The sequence below is a fragment of the Anastrepha obliqua genome, chromosome 4 (assembly GCF_027943255.1).
Source record: "Anastrepha obliqua isolate idAnaObli1 chromosome 4, idAnaObli1_1.0, whole genome shotgun sequence".
Taxonomy (NCBI): Eukaryota; Metazoa; Arthropoda; class Insecta; order Diptera; family Tephritidae; genus Anastrepha; species Anastrepha obliqua.
In genome coordinates, this window is record NC_072895.1 from 28,269,565 (window position 1) to 28,292,486 (window position 22,922).

At 40.7% G+C, this 22,922-nt stretch overlaps 1 protein-coding gene across 1 annotated transcript in view; it reads right to left on the reverse strand.

The window, feature by feature from the left end:
- LOC129244066 (uncharacterized) overlaps positions 1-22,922 on the reverse strand; it is a 139,520-nt gene that overhangs the window by 22,229 nt on the left and 94,369 nt on the right. The window lies entirely within an intron of this gene.

Sequence of the window (22,922 nt, forward strand, 5' to 3'; positions counted from 1 at the left end):
GCTGTCTTGAGGACGAGGTGGAATCATCTCAACACATTCTTCTCAGCTTCCCTGCTCTCGTCTGGCAAAGATTTAGACATCTGGGCTTTGATTTTTTCGCTACGCCTGTGGATATAGCGAGTCTAAATATCACACATTTGGTGAAGTTCGTCAGTAGCTTATTGCGGCTAATTACGAACGTAAATCAGCCACCGTCGGCGTCGTCGTAAAATGCTGATGTCCATGCATCGCTTCCAATCCCAAGGCTCCTTCTTCCTTCCCTTCTCCTTTCTACTCTCTCCTGCATGGCATCACAACGGACGAATTTTCAATATTTGTCCAAGTGTGACCTAAACTAGGGCAGCCATTTAACCTAACCTAACCGAACCCCCATTGCTGAAGATGTGGGGACCTTTCAGAGAAGGAGACTGTTGAGCACTTTCTCTGTAAATGTTCGGGTTTGACAGCTAGACGATTAAGGTCGATGAAGGAGCACCCCCTTTCTTTGACAGCCTGGGGCAGTGCGCCATCCAAAGTCCCATCAACCTTCGCCATTACGTCAACAACTCTGGTTGGCTGTAATAAATCTGCCCGTTGGGGGTCTCAAAATGGCATCAAAACGGCTTTAATGCTAATTGGGGAGTACCAGGCTGGCACTTCAATCATTTCACCGAACATCTAGACCTCACTTTCGAAAGTCCTTTAACATTTTTGGTAGTAGATTGAGCATTATTTTCATTGAAAAATTATTATATTAAAATTAAATGGCGATTTTTCTTTTGAATTCGTTGAATCCTTTACCTATTTAGGCTTCAAACTGAGTAGAGACAATTCAATGAGCCTCACCATCGATGAGAGAATTCCCGCAGCGAACAGATCGTATGCGTCGTTAACGAAACTCTTCAAATCTAAACTACTAAACAGACAATGCAAATTGACTCTGTATAAAACCATCATTAGACCAGTATTATGCCATGCAGCTGAATCGTGGACGCTAATTGAAGCAGATGAAACAAAACTGCAAGCCTTCGAACGAAAAGTACTCAGAAGAATTTTCGGAGCAATCAATCAAAGATCACGGCGAGTGGCGGATAAGATGAAACGACGTGCTAGATCAACTGATAAAGGGCGAAAATGTTATACGTTTCATCTAAGCGCAGCGGTTAAGATGGCTGGGTCACATTACAACAAGAATGGACGGTACGAGGGCGCAGAAGAAAATCGTAGAAGCCAGAGCTTTCAACACTAGAGCAAGAGGAAGGCCGAGAACAAGATGGACCGACGAACTAGAGGACGACATCAAGAAACTTAGGATAACGAACTGGAAAAAAGTCGCAAGCGTACGAGACGTATGGAGGTTCCACGTGCAGCAGGCCAAAGTTCACAAAGAGCTGTAGAGCCAAAAGATGATGAAATAAGAAAAAATAGATTGCGAAACGCACTGCTTGAAGTATAAATTTAGACAGGCATTCCAGACCTGTTCTTTCTGACTTTTAGATTCCCGAAACTTCGCTGCCATCTCTAGCCTGCTCCTTAGCTACTTTTACTTAAATACACCCACATACAAACCTATAACTGTACTTAAATGTGGTGTAGCGAGTCGTATACTCTTGGTGGCTTTTTCATATGCTCACACACACATACATACGTATGTCAGCACAGGCATAAAAATAGGTAATTAACATGTGTGTGACTGCACTCATAGTTGGCATGTATACACACCTACACACACACACACGCAGCTGAACATACGAGCAGATAAGCAGTTGTGCCTGTATAAAAAAATGCGTACTCAACCAAATACATGCGCAAGGCCTTATTATAAAAACAAGTGACGTTTATGAAGTGTACTGCCTAAGCATGTGACATTTTGTGTTGCGTCATGTTAACACCAACATCCACACACACACATGCTTATGTATTTACGCCCCTGCCTATATATGAAAATATGCAAGCATCCATGCACATATTTTTCTAGCAAATGTTTTTCAAATTAGGCTTTGGGCACGTGGTGGTGAGCTTTGGGCGTCAGCTGCCATCTTTAGCCGCCACTGCTGGCTAACTACTTTCCTGTTTGCGACTTGACTTGAGCTTAAGGGAATGCTTCTATGGCGTACACACACACGCCCGTACACAGTGAATTTCTGCGCATTTTCTTTGCTTTGCTTTTCGTTTCCATATGCACTGAGGCACATACAAACAAATATGCCCAGTCTTGACAGACAGTAGAAGCAGGGGCAGCAGCAACAAAAACAAATGGGGCATGCAAAGTGTCAAAGCGACATACCTTCAGTAACTACCGCCACCTGCTCGCCATTGCACACCTAACCAGCCGCCGAATGCCTAGTTAAAAAAGTTACAAAACATTAAGGGTTGGAGGCTGTTGGTTCATGTGCGCATTCGTTTATGTGGCGCGTTTGCGAAAGTCTTTGCCGCGTGTAGGTATTTTTAACTTTGTTGTTTTGTGACACTGGTTGGTTGTTTAAATGTCGCCATTGCGCGCCATCAACATTGGGGTAGTAGATCCACGCGCGAAGTATTGGTAAACAGTAGATGCCATGCGGGGAAAATTTGTACTACAAGGAGGCGCAAAAGTAATGATCCAATTGTTTTTGAATAACTTTTTCATTAAGTGCCGTTTGCGTTGCTTTGGTGCATGGTGATCTCTGCTCATCCCCTTTAACGACTCGGGAGTTTACGCACAAGCCTATGCGGACAACGTTGCCTCTTTGGTAACAGACCCATCGCTTATGAACATCTGTAGGAAAGTGCAGAAAACTCTGCATATGATTGACACTAGGAGCTGTGCGAATGGGTTATCGGCAAGCCCCTCTCTCCACCAGATGGAGGAAGCTTGATGGACTCGTTTTGTTTAAGCTAAAAGGAGATACAATCCAGGTATACAAAGAAATTAAATATCTTGGAGTAATACTCGATAGTAAACTCCTCTGGAAATCTCACGTTGAAACAAAGACATCCAAAGCACTCACAGCCTTCAGGCAGTGCACGAGTGTTTTTGAGAAAAGGTGGGGTCTTTCTCCCAGCAAGGTCTAATGGATCTCCGCGGCTATGATAAGACCTATTATCACCTATGCATCAGTGTTCTGAATGAGTAGACTGCCTCTCGTGGGAGTCAGGAGGATCTTATTGAGACTACAACGCACTGTGGCCATCCTTTGCGTCGGAGCCTTTCCGACTACTTCAGGCGCGGTATTAGATGATCTGATTAGTCTACCACCACTTGATGTTTTCATCCAGGGAGAGGCCTTGAAGGTCATCTGTAGGCTGAAACACCATGGTAACTGGTACGGCCGCTGTCCGGCATTGGACAACAGAGTAGGCATGGACTTCGATCCAACGATTCTCTCCATGCCCCTTGACTCCATACCATCCAGAGTCGGGCTTGACAAGAGATATAGTATGGTGCTGCCAGAAGGTCAACCGTGGTTATACTCTGAAAATGAGCCCGGCAAACACTGTTTTCGCATTTTCAGGGATGGCTCCATGACCGAGCACGGCTCCGGCTCTGGATTCTACGTGGAATCCAGAGGGACAAAACTGCACTTTGCTCTTGGAACGCATGCATCTGTACTTCAAGCGGAGGTGTATGCTGTTCAAGAAGCGATGAACTTTGTTGTGAAAAACAGATAGAGAGTCAAATCTATATGTGTCTGCAGCGACAGCCAAGTTGCGCTATTGGCCTTAGACCCTTAGGCTATTCCATATCTGTTATCCATACGTCTTGTAAAATGCATTTAATAGGGCCAATTGGGCAAATATTTTGAATGCACTCAGCAGCTTCTTGGTACCAAAGTACTTTACTAGAATCATCCGCAGCTACTTAAGCCAGAGAGTACTGCAATATGATGCAGAGGAGAGTCCAAAGAGCTACTGCGTGTCAGATGGTGTTCCGCAAGGATTTGTTCTTGGACCAACCTTATGGAATGCTATGTACGATGCCATTCTTAAAACCGAAAGGCCTGCTAACACAACCATAGTGGAGTATGCCGACGATAGCGCACTCGTCGTGATTGATAAACATATTGATAGACTGCAAAATGTATGTAATGATGCCAAAGAAAGGTGGTTGAATAATGGCAGCTTGGAACTAGCTGCCCAAAAAAAAAAACAGAACGGGTGCTGATTAGTAAGAGGAAGCAGAAAGAGAAGCTATAATATCAGTTGGTGGCCACGATATAGAATTCCAGGAGCCTAAAGACAGCGGATTAGATGGAATGGCCAAATCATAAGAATGCTCAACGAATGATTCCAAAAAAGCGTGTTTACTTTGAATCCAATTGGAGAAGGAAGAGGCCGACCAAGAAAGAGATGGCTTGGTGACGTCGAAACAGCCTTTAAACGATGAGCGTTTGCAAATTGGGAAATGAGGCAAGAGAGAGACTGAATTGGAGGAGGATTGTTGATGAAGCTATAGTCTACCACAGACTGTGAAGCTCAGAGAGAGAGAGAGAGAACTTGGCAACTTCCCTGATTGAAGGCCCAGTACTGATGCTAGATGAATGCAGCAGGAAGAACAACTGCCATATTGACAAAATGCAGCCAGACGAACAGCTGACGAATGCAACTGACGATGTAGCTTATTGCTTACGACGGCCTCCAGACGGTAAATTACCAAATATTTATGCCTGTAGGATGAACCATCGTATTTGAGCATAATTTGATTTGTTATTACTTCCATAAAGAGGATAGGAATTTCGAAGTTCTCTGCTTAGAACATTAAAGTTTATTTATTCCAGAAAGGCAGCACAGTCAAAATCTCCCTTTATAATGCGATGTATAAAAAGTTATGGAGAGAACAGGTCTTCTACTTACTAGAAGTTTGAGATTTAAAATTAGTAAATGAGCATTACTTGTGGAAGAGGTTCAGTAAATCGTGAGGACAGCAAAGCATACTTAAGAAAAACCTTGTGAAGTTTTCCAATCTTATTGGTAGACAATTGATGATACGGCCACCAAATAATAGTGGCATACTCAAGACGAGATCGTGTAAAAGGGGTGTAAAGTAATTTTAATATGTATGGATTCGAGAACTCCGGCCGATTCCGCCGTATGGAACCCAGCAACGCATAAGATTGCGAAATGATAAGTTAATGTGATTAATGAGTGTAAAATTCGTTTCAAAAATAACACTGAGGTCTTTTATCTGATCAGCAGTGTTCAGGACATGGCTAGCAAGATCATTTTTTAATATTTAAATAAAGATGAGATTGAGCGCTCCACGAATAAAGACTGTCAATCTCAGCTTGGAGATGCAAAATATCATTTGCAGAATTTATTAATGAGTAAATTTTCAAGTCATCAGCGTATAACCGAAACTGAGCATATGAAAAGGAAGAACTAAAGTCATTAACGAGGAATACGAAAAGGATTGGACCGAGAATACTGACAGAGAGTTCCCTGAGGAGCGCCGGACATTGCACGGAAGGGTTCAGATGACAATGCACCACCCATTGCTTAAATGCGAAATAAATAATTGCAAAAGACCTGAGTGAAAGCAAGCAAGAAAGCAAAGCAAGTTAGATGGTGTATCAGATAGAGGCTTTGACTTCCAGAAGAAAACGCTGAGAGGCAGTATTAACTAAAAACTGCAAGGTTCGAAACTGCGAAACGAAAACGAAGCTGTGTTTTAACGGGGAAATAAATCTTATCCTTAACTTTGCAGTCGAATAACTTAGAAGTATTGGAGAGTTTGGATATAGGCCTGTAACTGCATATGTCACGCTTGTTTCCATATTTTAAATGGGAGTTACCGTAGCAACTTAGCAACTTTTCTGAGCATCGAGAAACTCAGTACAAAAAGGAGTTACCTGAATGCCGCGATATCTTTAGTATCCCCGTAAAACGTTGCTCAACACCAGCAGCGCCGTCAGAATTGGGAAGGATCTTTCCTAGCCGTTTTATACCGACTGATGTTTCAGGCAGGGTGACTCGCTGCGGTGTGACTTCTTTAACCTGATGTTGAAGAGCATCGTACGAGCCCCAGAACTTAATCGCTCAGGTACAATATTTTATAAGAGCGTACAGTTACTACAGTTACAGGAATAATAACCGCGCTGTTAGTTCTGCCTTCTTCAAACTGGATAAAGAGGCAAAGCGAATGGGACTGGTGGTGAACGATGACAAAACGAAGTACCTCCTGGCATCAAACAAATAATCGGCGCACTCGCGTATGGGCACCCACGTCACTATTGACAGTTATAATTTTGAGGTTGTAAAGGACTTCGTATACTTAGGAACCAGCATTAACACCGATAACAATGCCAGCCTTGAAATCCAACGTAGAATCTCTCTTGCCAGCAAGTGCTACTTGGGACTAAGTAGGCAATTGAGTAGTAAAGTCCTCTCTCGACGGACAAAACTAACACTCTAGATAGCTCTTATTATGCCCGTTCTAACGTATGGCGCAGAAGCGTGGACGATGACGATATAAAGAGGGATAAAGATTCTGCGCAAGATTTTTGGACCTTTGCTCGTTGGCAGTGGCGAATATCGCAGACCACGGAACGATGAGCTGTATGAGCTTTACGACGACATAGATATAGCGCAACGAATAAAGATTCAGAGGCTACGTTGGCTGAGTGATGTCGTCCGAATGGATACTAACGCTCCGGCTCTGAAAGTATTTGATGCGGTACCAGCTGGTGGCAGCAGAGGAAGAAGAAGGCCTCCTCTGCGTTGGAAAGATCAGGTGGAGAAGGACTTGGCTTCAGAAATGACTGGCACGTTTTGTTAAACTCGGCCAAAATCGCGTAAGTGGTTATCGCGCCAATGAAGAAGAAGAGAAGAAACTCACGACTGTGAAGTGACATATTGAATAGTATTTCTAGAGGTATAACTAACGGCTAGAGCCCTTTAACAGGAGGCTCGATATACCGTCAACATTTGCCTTAGAGGAATGTTTTAGCTGAAATATAGAAAAAGGAATTTCGTCAACTGACATGGACATTGAGTCAAAATCAGGTGCAAAATTAATAGCAGATGAAAAGTCGAAATGAGACACATCGTCAAGAAACATAAATAATGACTTGAAAAAGTCTGCGAACAGATTAGCAGCAGCAAATTTGTTATTGCAAAGGACAGATGGGGAATAAATGAGCACGATTTTTTCGATTTTATGAAATTCCGAAACGCCTTAGGGTTGGACTTTACACTTGATTCGAATTCACCGATGTAGCTTCTGTAAAGGCAACTGCCAAAACAATCTAATTCCTTCAGATCATGCTGGTATTTATCATAGAAGAGCAGAAAAGCAATTCCAATGGGGAAAACGACTTCATTTTGAGCTGCGTACCAGAGAATGCCTACGGAGAGGCACGCGTAGTGCCAATACTTACATTCTCTGTGACACTCAAGCAGCTTTAAAATCGCTGCATAGCTTCTCATTTCAATCAAGGTTGGATTGGGAATATTTTAAAATTCTCGAAACTGATGCTAGATCAAGAAATTTTGTTACCTTGATGTGGGTTCCGAGACATGAGGGACACGAAGGGAATGACATTGCGGAAGCTTTAGCGGAAAAGAGGGCAAACACGCCCTTCATAAGTGCTGAACCTTTCTGCGGGGTAAATAACAGCTTCAAAAGTGCCTTTCTGCGTGGGCAGGAACAACGAGGCCTAATCGAGTACTGGAGAGTTCAAACGGGTATGCGACAATCGAAAAGACTCACAGATCCAGAACGGATAAAGGCAGAAGCAATCCCTAACCTAAGCAGAAAGGATATAGAACTTTACACTGAACTACTAACAGGACACTGTAAGCTTAATTATCACATGAAAATGATAGCTGTGATAGAAAACGATTCCTGTAGGCTCTTGAAAGAGGCACAAGAAACGACAGAATATGTCCTATGCGACTGCCCAGCAGTGGTGTGATGCAGACTAAATTACCTGGGAAATGGGGTTATAGATCCAAATCTTCTGGTAGAAATTAAACCTACAGCAGTTTGAGAACTTATTAATAGCCTTCGAGTAGGTTGCATGGCTGTACAATAGATCTATTCAGGTCGCAGTGCACAAACAGCCAATCAATAATAACAATAAAATCATATTGGGTAGTCGAAAAAGTATTTTCGAATTTTGTCAATGGATGTCGTTGGAGTCATCTATCTCCAGTGCTACCAATCACATTGTGTCATATCATATGGTGTTAGAAAGGTGACATTTTAGGCTTCATTTAACCAAAAAAAATTAAATTCGGAGAAGTTGAAAAAAAGTTATAGCTGTTAAAAAATGAGTGAAAATAATGAAGTAATTCGCTATATTTTGAAATTTTTGTATAAAAAAGGGAAGAATGCCACACAAGCCACCAATGAAATTTATGAAGTTTACAGAGACTATGCTGTATCAGTTCGTGTAGCACAACAATGGCGCGCTCGCTTCCGTTCTGGAAATTTCGATGTGAAAGATGCACCTCGCTCCGGTCGACCTATCGTTGAAAAAGTCGATGAAATTATGGAAAAGATTGACCAGGACCGTCACATAAGCTGCCATGACATCGCCAAGGCACTAAACGTTCATCATCAAACGGTTTTGAACCATTTAAAAAAGGCTGGTCACAAAAAGAAACTCGATGTTTGGGTACCACATGAAATGTCTGTGAAAAATTTAATGAACCGAATTAACATCTGCGATCCTTTGCTGAAACGAAATGAAATCGAACCATTTCTGAAGCGAATGGTAACAGGAGACGAAAAGTGGATCAAATATGAAAATAATGGGTGAAAAAGATCATGGTGCAAGGGTGGTGAAGCTCAACAAATGATCGCAAAGCCAGGATTGACGCCTCTAAAGGTTATGCTGTGTGTTTGGTGGGATTGGAAAGGAATCATCCACTATGAGCTGCTCCAGCCTGCTCGAACGATTGATTCTACACTTTACTGTCAACAACTGATGAGATTGAAGCAAGCAATCGAAAAAAAACGGCCAGAACTGATCAGCAGAAAGGGCGTCGTCGTCTTCCCTCAGAACAACGCTAGGCCACACACATCTTTGATGACTCGGCCAAAACTGGGAGAGCTTGGCTGGGAAGTTTTGATGCATCCACCATATAGCGCTGACCTTGCACCATCGGACTACCATTTGTTTCGGTCAATGCAGAACTCCCTTAATGGAGTCAAGTTGGCTTCAAGAGAAGCCAGTGAAAATTACTTGTCGCAGTTTTTCGCCGAGAAACCACAAAAGTTTTACACTGATGGAATAATGTCTCTAGAAGAAAAATGGCAAAAGGTGGTCGACCAAAATGGTACATATTTGGTTTAATAAAGTGCATTATAAATATAAAAACAAATGAGTTGAAGTTTGATTAGAAATACGAAGAGACTTTTTCGACTACCCAATATAAGAACTGGCTATTGGTCTGCACAAGTTTCTAGTAAAACTTGTTCCGTTTTTTTTTTAAGCTCTTAGCGTACCACGGCAATTTATATATAATATTTGCCTTTTGACAACTGGAACATTCTTCAAGTAGATGTTGAAGAAGAAGTTATTTTTCAAAACCTTTGACAATTTTTTGAGGTAGCTGATAAGTATTTGATTTGTTCGAACTATTGAAGAAAATAACCACATACCACAGCTTTTGAAGTTTGCTTTGCGCCAACCAATGATGAGTGAAGTGATTTATTCTTGGAGTATTTCGAAATAAAAAAAACTTGAATTTTTTGTCTTTTAGTCTTTTTCAACAACCCCTGCAATCGGAGCCCCTCGAGTCTGCCCTTTTGTAACTTTACTAAATAAAAGCACTTGCCGCAATGAGAGGAAAAGTACGTACACGTGGATTTGTGGCATTGTGCATTTCCCCACAGAGACAAGCAACTCCTGCAAGCCCAACACACAACAATGGGTGAAGAAGACGCCGCACCTCCCTAACACTTCATTTACGTAAAACAGGTTGAGTGTAATTGAAGGATGTGGAAGTTGGAATTAACTAATGCAATATGAACTTCGCTATGTAAGTAAGTGGGCACACACACACACATGTGAAGTTTATGCAAAAAATGAAAAAAAGTGAGTGAAAATTAAACTGGAACAAAAACATGCCGAGCAACAAAAGGGAGGGAAATTAAACAAAAGTCACACATCCACTTATATATGTATATGTGTGTGCGTGTGCCTATGTATGCATAGGCGAGTATGCAATTCAAATTAGTAAGGCTGCATAGCTCGTTGATTGTCGTGTGCGTTTGGAATTTGCAGGGAATTCGTGACAATCGCTTGTTGTTGTAACGTTTTATTGTCTTAAAATACATTGTTTTTATTGTTGCAAATCCTTCTCATTCAAGGCTATGCGTACGCAACGTACGTGTGCGTATTGTTTTCAAGGATTCAAGTTTCTTTCGCCACCCAACTGTGTTCCCTAACTTTTGTTGGATATTTTCATTTGAGAATTTGTCTGCGTTATTTCATGCGATATGTTAAATACATATTCTGCTTGTGTGCTTTTTTGTTTTTTGCCTCTTTGTTTTGTTGCTAATTTTGTTTGCTTGCGTTAAGGCTGTTTTTTTATGTGAGAGTTTTGCAATATTGTCGTTATGAGTAATTATGCTGCGTAAACATTTTAACTCGCTACTGTACTTTTTTTGTGCTTAAAAAATCCATTATTTATTCCGCATTTATTCATAAATGCGTGCGCGCATTAATTGGTAAGAAAGTTACTTTAATTTGCCAGAAGAGGATAGGTTAGTTTTGAAAGGATTTTTGGATTTAGAGAACGACGATGAGATCGCGCGTGCCCTTGCACATTTTCAATAGATTTGAAAGCAGCCGAGTCGGCAGCGGCGCGTAGTTATACTTTTCAATATGCTGGCGGCTGCTACGAAGTTCAAGGTAGTTGGGGTAGAGCGCAAAGTGGAGCATTCCACAGTTTTTAAAATTACTCCGCAATACACTTGCTTTCCAAGCGGCTCTTGTGCCCTCAAAAGCGTAGAGTCGTTCTAGTAAAGAAAATAACATCGGCGAAGTCGATCGGCATGAAATTAAAATCATTTAAGGGATTAGGGTAGTCAGAATTTGCAAAAAATTGGATTTTTTGCGTTTTCTTAAAGTAAAGGGTGGTTCAATTTCAAGGGCTAAAAATAAATGTGAATCACAACTAAACGTCAGGATTTTTTCTGCATTTCATTTGACATTTTTCCATTTCAGACTAACTCAATTTGAACCATGGAAAGTTACACAATCGAGCAACGCGTTAAAGTTATTCAGGCTTATTATGAAAACGGGCGTTCAAATCAAAATGCATATCGCGCACTTCGTCTTTATCTTCATCTGCAGTGACGAGGTACATTTTCACCTCAGTGGATTCGTCAATAAGCAGAATTGCCGCATTTGGGCGAATGATAATCCAAGAGTGATTGCCGAGAAATCAATGCACCCACAAAGAGTGACTGTTTGGTGCGGTTTATGGACCGGCGGCATCATTGGGCCGTATTTTTTCCAAAATGAGGCCGGTCAGGCAGTTACTGTGAATAGTGTTCGCTATCGTGAGATGATAACGAACTTTTTATGGCCCGAATCGGAAGATATGGATGTGGACGAAATGTGGTTTCAACAGGACGGTGCCACTTGTCACACAGTTAACGAAACCATGGCTCTTTTGCGCGAAAAATTTGATGGCCGAATAATCTCACGTCGCGGCGATGTCGATTGGCCGCCAAAATCATGTGATTTAACACCGTTGGACTTCTTTCTTTGGTGTTATTTGAAAGAAAAGGTGTACGTCGATAAGCCAGCAGCAATTTAAGAGCTAAAGGATGAGATAATTCGGCACATTAACGGCATGGAACCTCAATCATGCCTTAGCGTCATCAAGAATTTGGACCATCGGATGGAGGTGTGACGCCGAGGCTGCGGCGGCCATTTGGCCGATGTTTTGTTCCATACGTAATAGAGCTATACCAATATTATCATAATAAAGAGAAATGAGAATAATTTCCTGAAAAAATTGTATTGTATTTAAAATCAATACCGGCCCTTGAAACTTAACCACCCTTTATAATATCTTGGAAATATTGTGTGAACATTTTTAATGATTCCGACAAATACTTTTCGAGTTGTTCAACAATTGACAAAGGGCGCTCGGGCGCTCCGGAGCGTTCGAGAGCAAGTAGCGGATGCTGCACGTATAAAAGAGGCAGATAAGCGCGCTAACGATAACACTCGAGAAGGTAGAATGGTACGTAGGCGACAGCAAGTCGATATTTTGGAAGCTGCTATGACGGCTGCAGAACTCTTATATGGCCCAAGAATAGATGGCACAGTGTAAGTAATTAAATAATTCATATAATTCTACAGAAATCGATAGCAAAACGTTAAATGCGTTTTCAAAAACTGCTTGGGAGATTTTAATAAAATTTAAAGTTCTTCTGAAAAACATAAAAAACTCGTGCCTGATCGCAGGATTTTTTTTTTTAATTTCGATTTTTTGAAGCAATTAATTGTCGGTGTTTTTCTCGAAAATCTGAAAATTTGTTCCTGAGGCCGTCATTTTAATTTAATAATTTTGAAAAAAAAGCTTCGATCAGGCACGAGTTTATCTATTAATAAAACTAATTTCTGTTGTCCGACTGATTTTAAACGAAATCTCCAAGGACTTGTGATGATCACCGCAAGGGACTTATTGAGAAACGAGCTCCAGACAAACAGCGATAACTTTTGCAAGTATTAATTTTTTTTCTGAAATTAAATTAAGCCTAGTCGGATTTTGATTGATGTTTTTATTTTTGTAAAATAAAGCAATCGGCTAGCAAACAAAAAAAATATTGAAAATATAAATTTCGGGCTTCTGACTATCCCTAACCCCTTAAGACCCTTCTGATAATGCATTCCATCATCTATGCGCTTGCCAAACAAATGCGAGTCTGCAAGATTTAGTATGTGGAGGCACTCGTTTATGGTATTTTTTTTATTATAAAATGGCAATTTGCGCACTGCAACCTAAGAAGATATTGTGCAGCCATGTAGCCTACTCGAACAGTTTTAGGCTATTAATAAATCCTAAAACTGCTGTAGGCTTAATTTCTACCAGAAGATTTGGATCTATAACCCCATTTCCCAGGTAATTGAGTCTGCATCGCACCACTGCTGGGCAGTCGCAAAGGAGATGTTCTGCTGTTTGTTGTGCCACTTTGCAGAGTCTACAAGAATCGTTTTCTATCACAGATATCTTTTTCATGTGATAATTAAGTTTACCTGTCCTGTTAGTAGTTCAGTGTAAAGTTCTATATCCTTTCTGCTTAGGTTGAGGATTGCTGCTGTTTTTATCCGTTCTAGATCTATGAGTCTTTTCGATAGTCCCATGCCCGTTTGGGCTCCCCAGTACTCGATTAGGCCTCGTTGTTGCCGCTCACGTAAAAAGGCACTTCTGAAGCTTTTGTTTACCCTGCAGAAAGGTTCAGGATCAACACTTCCTTCATTGGACCGATACTCTTTTTGCACCCTTTTTCGCTGCAGTATCCGAAATTTCATTCCCTTCGTGCCTCTCATGTCCTGGTACCCACATCAAAGTAAGAGTTTCGAGAACTTTAAGACATTCCCAGTCCAACCTTGTTAGAAATGGGCAGCTTTTTAGCGATTTTAGAGCTGCTTGGCTGTCAGAGAGAATGTTGATATTGACACCACGCGTCCCTGCACGAAGACATTCCCTGGCACATAGCTCTAAGACGTGGACCTCCGCCTGAAAAATGGAAGTTGTTTTTCTCATTGCAGTTGCCTTCTTGAAGTGTGGTCCGACAACTCCAGCCCCGGCACTGCCGTCTTCCATTTTGGACCCATCAGTAAACCATACCTGCGCGCCCTGTTTTAAAGTTATTTCATTGTTTCTCCATGCTGAGCGGTCACTGATGACCACCTTGAAATTATTGGTGAGTTCTAGTTTTCTTTCCAACTTATCATAGACCGTAAGGATTGAACCCAGAATTCGTACATGCCCTCTAAGATTTCCCTTTTTGAGGTGAAATAGATTAGGAAGCCTTAGGACTGCACTAACGGCCGACCGATTGGCTACAAGGTGGAGTGGAGTGAGTGCAGTGGCCATTCCTAAAGCCGTTGTGGCCATTCCTAAGCGATGAATAAAGCTAATTTGGAACAAAAAAAGCGGTTTTCTTTGTTAGGTTTGGGTTTTTTCAGCCCAAGTGTTACAGAGTTAAAATTCTAAACAATTTTGGCTGTTTAGAATTTCCTTCACTTGTTTTCCACAAATTTTACCAGAAAGAATATGGTAATGCGGAACTTCCAACTCAAGATTAAAGCGCAGCCCGTCTAATCCAACTTATTTTGAAATTCTTGCCTATGCAATGCGTGAGTGAAAAACTATTTATAAAATTTGTTTTGTTAGTGTGCTTTGTAGGTGGTTTTCAGTGAAGTTTCAGCAATAAAATATTTTTTAATTTTTAGTTAAGTTTCAGCAATAAAAGAAATCTTTATAAAAAAATTTAGTTGGTTTTTAGTTAAGTTTCAGCCATGGAAAAAAAACTTTATAAAAAAGTTGGTTATTTTTAGTTAAGGTTCAGCTAAAAAAAATTTTTGTTTTAATTTTGGTGATTTTTAGTTAAAATTCAGTCATGAAAAAAAAAATTTATAAAAAAATTTGTTGATTTTTAGTTAAGTTTCAGCCATAAAAAAAATTGTATAAACAAATTTTGTTAATTTTTAGTTAAGTTTCATCAATAAAAATTTTTGTTTTTTAAATTTGGTCATTTTTAGTTAAGTTTCAGCTATGAAAAAACCTTATAAACAAAATCTATAAAAAAATTTTTTTCCTTAAATTTGGTGTTTTTAGTTAAGTTTCAGCCGTGAAAAAAAACTTTTAAAAAAATGTTGGGGATTTTTAGTTACGTTTCAGACATAAAATAATTGTATAAAAAAATTTTGTTGAGTTTTAGTTAAGTTCCAGTAAGTTGTTGTTGTTAAGTTTCAGTTTCAGTTGTTGAGATTTAATTAAGTTTCAAGTAAAAAGAATTTTATAAAATTTTTGGTGATTTTTAGTTAAGTTTAAACAAATTTTATAAAAAAATTTGGTGTTTTTAGTTAAGTTTCAGCCATAAAAAAATTGTAAAAAAAAATTTGATTCAACTCTGGCAATTACAGTTATTGCATGCAAATATCATTGGCACTTCACGATTATTGATTTACTGATGAATTATTTGCATGCCTGGTTTTGCTTAACAGTATTTTCTCTTGTTTATGCTTGCTTTTGTTGCAGTGGTAGTGTTCTAGTAGGTGTTAGTGGTAGTGGTGGTGGTAGTAGTAGCAGTGGTGTTAATTTTATTTCAATATTTTATGCTGGCAAATTTGCATTTCCACATTAAATGGCTGACTGACTGACTGTTTGATTGATTGACTAGTTGACTGATTGACTGATTGTCTGTTGGGTGCTTTCAATCTACGTATGCGAGTTTACGGTGCATGAACAACAATTAGATGATCGATGACTGGTGGTGACTTGATTGTTTTTCATTGATGCAATTGCTGATGCTTGGCATGCTTATGCTTATGTTTATTTGGTTTTTGTTATTGTTGCTATATGAATGTTGCGGCAAGGCGCAGCTGGTGCGGGTGATTGGCACGCAACTGCAGCACGCGCAATACTACCTTATAGTAGACGTAGGCATTGTCCATAAGTTAGCGAACGGCGCGCGGTGTGTGAATGAAATGCCTTGCAGTAGATTTGTTGGTTTGCTACTTTTTTTGCGCCTGACGAACGGCGTGAACGCTGCTAGAATGCGCGGGTCAAAAAGTAAAAATTAATAAGAAAAAAACCGAACGCTAGTTGGCTGGCGGTGCTGGTGGTTTTTAGTTTTCGGTAAGCAGATATTTTCGGTGTAGTTGGGTTGGCAGGTGAGCGAGACGACTGTTCGTTGTGCTTATGCTACGCTTAGTGTAATTTTAGCACTGCTTAGCTGTTAACTTTTTCCCTTTTCCATGTATGTAATTGTAATTGAGCGCTTTGCTTTGCTTTGCTTGTGGTATTTGTGGTTTTTTTTTGTTTTTAACTTTTGTTTTTTGTGTTGTTTTGCTTGTTCTTTCTTCTTGGCCAATATTTGTTTCTTGGTAGTATTGCTATTTATACATATGCTTGCATGTATGCGTATATGTGTGTATGTGTGTAGGTCGTTGTTGGCACGAATGCAGTGAAGTGGCAGTAAATGTGTTGCTTGAGTGAACAGCCAGCGTTTGCTGATATTGCAACTCTTTTGGCTTGCTTGTGGCGCCGCAACTCCTTTTGCTTCAGCGCTACCTTTGCTTTACTTTTCCGTTTGCTTTACTTTTTCTCACCACCAACTGGCACGTCGTCTTCCAGCACGCCAGCACCCTTCGCGCTTGCACTTCTATAGCCAACCAAGTAACACTTATTAGCTGGCTCAACACGTCGTATGAGCAACTTTAGTTGTACTTTAAGGGCACTATGTCGGCGCACACTTTAGACGCTTTGCTTTACTTAAATTTTTTTGTCAATTTTTCTTGCTTTTTTCTTTTTAAAATTCTCTCTTTTCACCTTGTTTTAATGCGCTTATTGTTTTGTTTGCTATGCGCCTTCCTCCCTCTGTTTTTTTTTCCAGTTTTGTTCGTCGTTTTACTGCTTTGTGCTTATCTGCATTTACAGTTACTTGATAGCTGAGCGCTCATATTTTTCGTGCTGCCCATAACTTTAGTCCGCAATTCTATGCCTATGCAACAAAGAGACGCGCACACATACACAAACGCCTAAGTGAGGTTGCAAGTTTGGTATTTATTATTGACTGGCTCGTGGCTGCGCTTTGTTTTACAGATTTCTGCCTGCCTTGTGTTGCTTAGCTATTCCCTAATTTCTGCTCGAATGGCTAAAATTACAGAATTTGTCTATTTTGCCCAGTCTCCTTTGTTGTGCCTATTCTTATTTTGCGCTGCTCTGTCCTTGTTGCTGGCTGGGAGTCTGCACGTCCTCGACTGCAGCGTTGCTACACTCGCGTCTGTCGTTTACTCGCTTTTGCCCCAAAGGGTCATATATGAAAAACTGCGCTGCGCCGCGCTGAGCTGCTCTGCTATTTTGCTTATTGTTACTTGCACCTTTGTTGTTGTTATTTTTTTTGCGTTTTTTTTCTTTTTTTTCTTATGCTGCTGGCGGCTGCTGGTTCACTTGAAATTTGTCCCGATTTCGTTGTCGCCGTTATTGCTGCTAGTTATTATTGTTGTTGTAGTTGCCACAGTTAGCGCAGTGCTATTGTTGCTGCGTTTGCTTTTGTTGCCTCTTTATTCGCTTGTCTCGTTTCTTTTCTTAGTTATTCGTTTTGCTTTTTTTAGAAAATATTGATTTTGCTTTGGTCACAGCAGCAGAATTACAAAAACACAAAAAAAAGTAAATTTCACATAACTTTTTTCGCTTGACTTAAACACAAAACGCGGTGGTTTTTAATTTTTTTCAAAAACTTAATATTTTTTCTATAATTTTTTGCTTATCGCGAATTTGCTTTTCGTTGCCTTTGGCGAATTGGCAGCGCTCGTTGGCTAAATTGGTGGCATTAAACGCTGGCTACGTAAATACTCGCGTACTTCTGCTGCTGCAATTTGTGATTTGTGAAAAGGCACAATAATCAGTAATTGAATGACATCCTTTTCAAGGACTCGTTTTCTCGTTTTCGTCACTTTTTCTGCTTTACAGGCAATCGCACTAACGTAACCAACAATATTCGCAATGCGCTTTTCTGTGGCAAATTAATTGATATGCGTTTTTCCGTTTGCGCCACACGCGAATTGTTACAACTCCGCGTAGTTTTGTTATTTTAATTACAAAACAAAAAAATTTTTTTTAACGACTTCAGGCACTTAACTTCGCGTTTTCACTTTCGATTTACGCTTTTTTTCACGAATTATGCAAATCCTTCGCCTTCAAGGCTGCTCAGCAGCATTTAACGCACGATTTGCCTATATTTTTTGCTTTCATGCCTTAAATTTTTAAGCTTTTCGGATGCCACTTTTCCCTTGCCCGATTCACGAGTGTGCCTACGTAACCCGTTACCGCGTGCGTCTCTAGATTTCTACGCGAAATACGCGCAACACACATTCGCTGCTACTTGCTGGCTGCCTGCCTGACTGTCTGACAGTGGACACACTCCGCTATGTTGTGCTGAATTTATTTTTATTGCACTAAATCACTGACATTTTTCTCATATATTTGTGCTTAGGCGTGCGCGCGAGTGTGTGTGTAGGCGAGGAGCGAGTCGACCGAGTGGCGCTATTACAATCGCTTTGATATCCGTTTTGCGTCTTTTAGCCTCAACGTTGCGTACACAACTGCCCGCACCAGCTGCCAGCGAAGCTTTTCAGAGCGCTTCTGGTAACATGGCGGAGCATCGCCTTTGCTGCGCTGAGAATTGCATTTGCCAATTATGCTGTGGGCGCCGCGCATGCAACACCACACAAAAGCTCACTCGTACGCTACTATCATCACATTGCATGTGCTGAGCTTCCAGTGTGCTTCCAGTATGTTTCCGCCTCGCTTGCGTCATTGGGTGGTGCGCTCTCCCCAATATGCAACTTATTTGCTCTCCCTTCGTTGTATTGTTAACTCTCTCTGTTGTTCCTCCTTAGGCGCGCATGCTCTCGCATCTCACGAAGCTTTTGCTTTGAGCCAGCATTCGTGACGGGGGACGCAACGTGCGGGAGAGGGAAACGGCTTGAAAGCTTATGCTGGGCTTACGCCAATAGCGCCAAGCGTAAGCTCATCTTGTAGTGAGGATTTCGGTGTTATTGATTTGTCTGCTTTGTAAGTACCGTATACTTGACACCATGCGTTCACGCGTATGAAAATGTTTGTGCTGTACTGTGTGTGTGTGTGAAGAGAGTGTGTGTGCGTGCATATTTGCTAGTTGGTCACTGCTGTGAGCATTAACTGCTGGCATTACTGTTGCTGCATTCTTCGTTTTTGTTTTTGTTTTGGCATTTTCTTTTTTTTCAATTTTTTTTATGGCCGCTGCTATCCTTGTACCCATTTGCAGGCGCTCATTTGTGTGTGTGTCTGTGTTTACTTTGGTAGGAAATAAAACCGTAGATTTTATGTTTACGACACTTTCATGTGTGTGCGTGCAAGTGTATATGTATGTGTAGATATATTTTTGGCACACAGATTACTTGACAGCCCCAATTCAACATTTTCGCATGTGAAATTTCGTTAAGCGCGTAGGCAAGAGCAGCGTTACCATACAATAAAAAATATCTGAATTTCGTTTTTACATTTTACTGCAATGAGAAATTTTTTAAAAGCGCCGCATGTGCTAAAATTAGAAACTAAAACCGGCGCAACTGTCGTAAAAGTGCGCAAGGGAAATTAAATTTGAAGAAACCTTCCAGGACAAGCATCAGATAAAGTTGATAAAAAAATAAATAAAAAAAAAAAATAAATAAAAAAAAATTAATAAAAAAAATTTATTGAAAAATAGTTGCGCGATACAGCAAGAAATATTGAGAGGAGGCTGCTCAGAAAGCATTCCAATCAATCAGTCAATCAGGTGTTGAAATTCTAAAGGTTTACAGTTTTTACTCATAGGCGCAATGTGGTTTTTATAAGTAAATATGACTTTTTAAAAATACGCCGCGCACCCCGGCCTGGCTATATTCAAAAAATCGATACATAGGTTCCTCACGAACTGAAAGAAACGCATTTAACGCAACGCATTAACAGCTGCGATTTGTTAAAGAAATGTAATGAAAATGAACCATTTTTAAAACGACTGATAACTGGCGGTAAAAGATGGGTTGTTTACAACAATATCAAGCGGGAAAGATCGTGGAGCAAGCCAGGTGAACCAACTCAAACAGCATCAAAAGCTGATATTTACGGCGAGGAGTGTCCAACTTTCCCCGCTAAATCCACGGCGACCCTATTTACCAACTGGACAAAGGAGGCCAAACTGTCCCTCGGGGTAAAAGTCGATGACTCACCAATTCCGATGGTAAACAAACCCAAAATTTTTGGTGTGACCTTTGACAGTTTGCTCTCCTTCTCAGCGCATACAACCGCAATTGCCACTAAGGTCCAACATCGCAACAAGGTCCTCAAGTCGCTTGCCGGCAGTACTTGGGGCAAAGACAAAGAACTGTTGCTATCGCGTTGTTAGGGCAATTGGTCGGCCGGTCCTAAACTATGCTGCGCCTGTCTGGTCGCCTGGAACTAGTGACACGCAGTGGATAAAGCTATATATATGCCAAAATACTGCCATTCGGACAGCGACCGGTTGCCTCCTGATGTCCCCTATTCAACACCTTCACAACCAGTAACAAATGCTCTCTGTAATGGAGCACAATTAACGGCTCAGCAAGCAGTTCCTGCTGGGGTGCTACCGTAGGTTTCAGCCTTGCAGACACCTGCTTGAGCCTGAGCCACCACAACCCGTCGAAACAGCAAGTTTCCTGGGCCTACCTTTAGATGAGCCAGACGAAGACGACCGGGGATGTACCCTACACTGACGGGCTTCTATTACTGTTAAAGCAACAATAACAACAACAAAGCTGATATTCATCTAAATAAGGTTTTGTTATCGGTTTGGTGGGATTACAAAGTAATTGTCTACTGTCAACTCTTCCCTTCTGTCCGAATAGCAGTAAACCAACCCAGAGATGAAAACGCAGGTAAATTGACGATACCACTATTAGAAACTAACTTTTCTATGGTAACGAACATGGACATGGGGGGAGGGGGCATATAGATTTGACAGGGGTGGTTCTCTTCAGATATGACTTAACAGTGGTGGTAATAGGCAGTTGCAGCTTGTGACATTTTGCATAAGAACAGTAACTGTAGTTGAGTGCACCGCTCAAACCGCCTCCCGACGAAATACTTGACGGTAGTACCAAGGGGATCGGTACTTTGACGGTAGGAGGTTTAGTTTGGGTTAAAGTCCCACACTGACGGGGTAAGGCTTTCGATGCTTCCTCCTCATAAAAAAAAGAGGGCTCTGGCCAGACCTGAGTGCCGAGATGAAATTTTTAGAACAATTCTAATATAATAATTTTTTATGAAAATATAACCCCTTTTTCCACAAAAACCACATGCGCCCAAGTTTCAGCCTTTGTCTAAATTAAAAAAAAAATCCAAAAATTTTTATCACAATTTCACACTTTTTAATCAGAATTCCTAAAATAATTTGGAGTTCACAATTTTCATATCACAAAGACCAAATTTCAAGTAGCACCAAAATCGCATTGATTTTTGACAATTTTTGTGCTGGCGCTCTTGGACATTGAAGAAACTTTCAGCATCGTCAGTACCAAAAAAAAAAATTATAACATGCAGAGGAATAGAGGCGGAGGTACTCAGTTTATGCTCAGCAATTACGCAGGAAGTCTCCCAATCTGAAATCGAGCAAGGGATTGTTGAACCTCATTCGGAACCTACAGCTTTAAATGAAGAATACTGTAATGAGGACGACGAAACAGTCGGTGAAGGAACTAACAACGAGCTGCTAAATGTGAATAAAATTTTAACGGAGGAGCCGAACTCAGCATTGAATATGGGTTGGGTTGGACAGAGCAAAACAATGCTTGCTTAAACGATGCTAGGACATTGCAGAGGCTCAGAAACAGTCATGCGAAAAAAACAAAAAAAAATGCTTGTAGCGTAGTACACATAACAGAAGTGAAACTTTCAAGGCAGAGAAAGAGGCCCGAGAGAGAATGAGAGTGAGAGAGAGAGAAAGAATAAATAAATTCACAACATTTGCAGGGAATACAAATAGACTAAATTTACAAAAAACGAGAAGGGTCGACCGGTGAAGGTAAACGTCGGATGCAAACCGTGGCAACAACGCGCACTACTCCAAGCATTTATCAGCCGCACAAACGCAGCGATTCCAGGACCGCAGCAACGGCACAAATTACCGCAAGGCAATACCTTATTGGTATCCGACGTCGGAATGGATAGTACTTTATGGTAGGCGCAAGCACAAGCCAGGAAACGGAAATAAGCGCCAAAAAGTAGGCACCAAAAAACGCCAAAAAATTAGGACCAAAAAACGCCTCAAACAGTAGGCACCAAGGAAATATAACGCCAAAAAGTAGGCACCAAAAATACATTTCCTACAAGTTTGCAGCAACAAACTAGCGCCAAAAAGTAGGCAGTATTATTTCTCACTAGAAATTAGCAAAGCAACCACAAGGAAAAACTCAGGAAAAATAGCCTAAAGTGTATATAAGATATATACCTATAAGGTATAGCTTTCTGTCTCTCTCCTTTTATTTTACGTTATATCTCATTTCTCTCTCGCGGAACGAAAATGCCCAAAACGTTGCATGGCCTTGAAATTTTACTCTCCATTCTCGCTCGTCCATCGACGCATAAGAAGTTTCACTACAAAAAATTTCTGGCTTTGTTAAAAAAAATGCCAATTTCATAGCACAAAAACCAGTTGTGCAAAGGAAATATTTAATCTCTTGAAACTGCCTGAAAAAACACACTGCAGCGAAAGTAATATATTAAGAAATTCTGGAGCTTTCGATGCTTTGTGCCAGCTACGGCCTTCATTGTAATAAAAAAATATCGCTCACCTTCAAGGTCGTTGTGGAATATTAGCAGCTTAGCGGGTGCGTAACTGTATGCCGCGTAGTTATGTAGTTTGCCACGAAGCTTCACTTCAACGCACACACAAAAATTTCGTTTATGAATTTTAGCTTCAATTTCATGTGCGAACTAAAATTCACTCGAAAGTATCGCCACTATTAGGGAATTTTGTTCCTGCTGAGTAGATTTTTTCTTCTATTCTCCAACGACGAAATCAATTCGACTTTAACTTTTTATTACCGAGCGCACTATTTTATTAAAGTAATCTCATCACCAACGAGAAACGAAATGATTCCCACTTATGTGCGCCAATTTTCGCTATTAAAAGCAGTTTCAACTGCAAACTGCGGCCATGGCGGAGCCAACAAACTGTGTTTTCTGTGTTGATATCCTTGAATTTG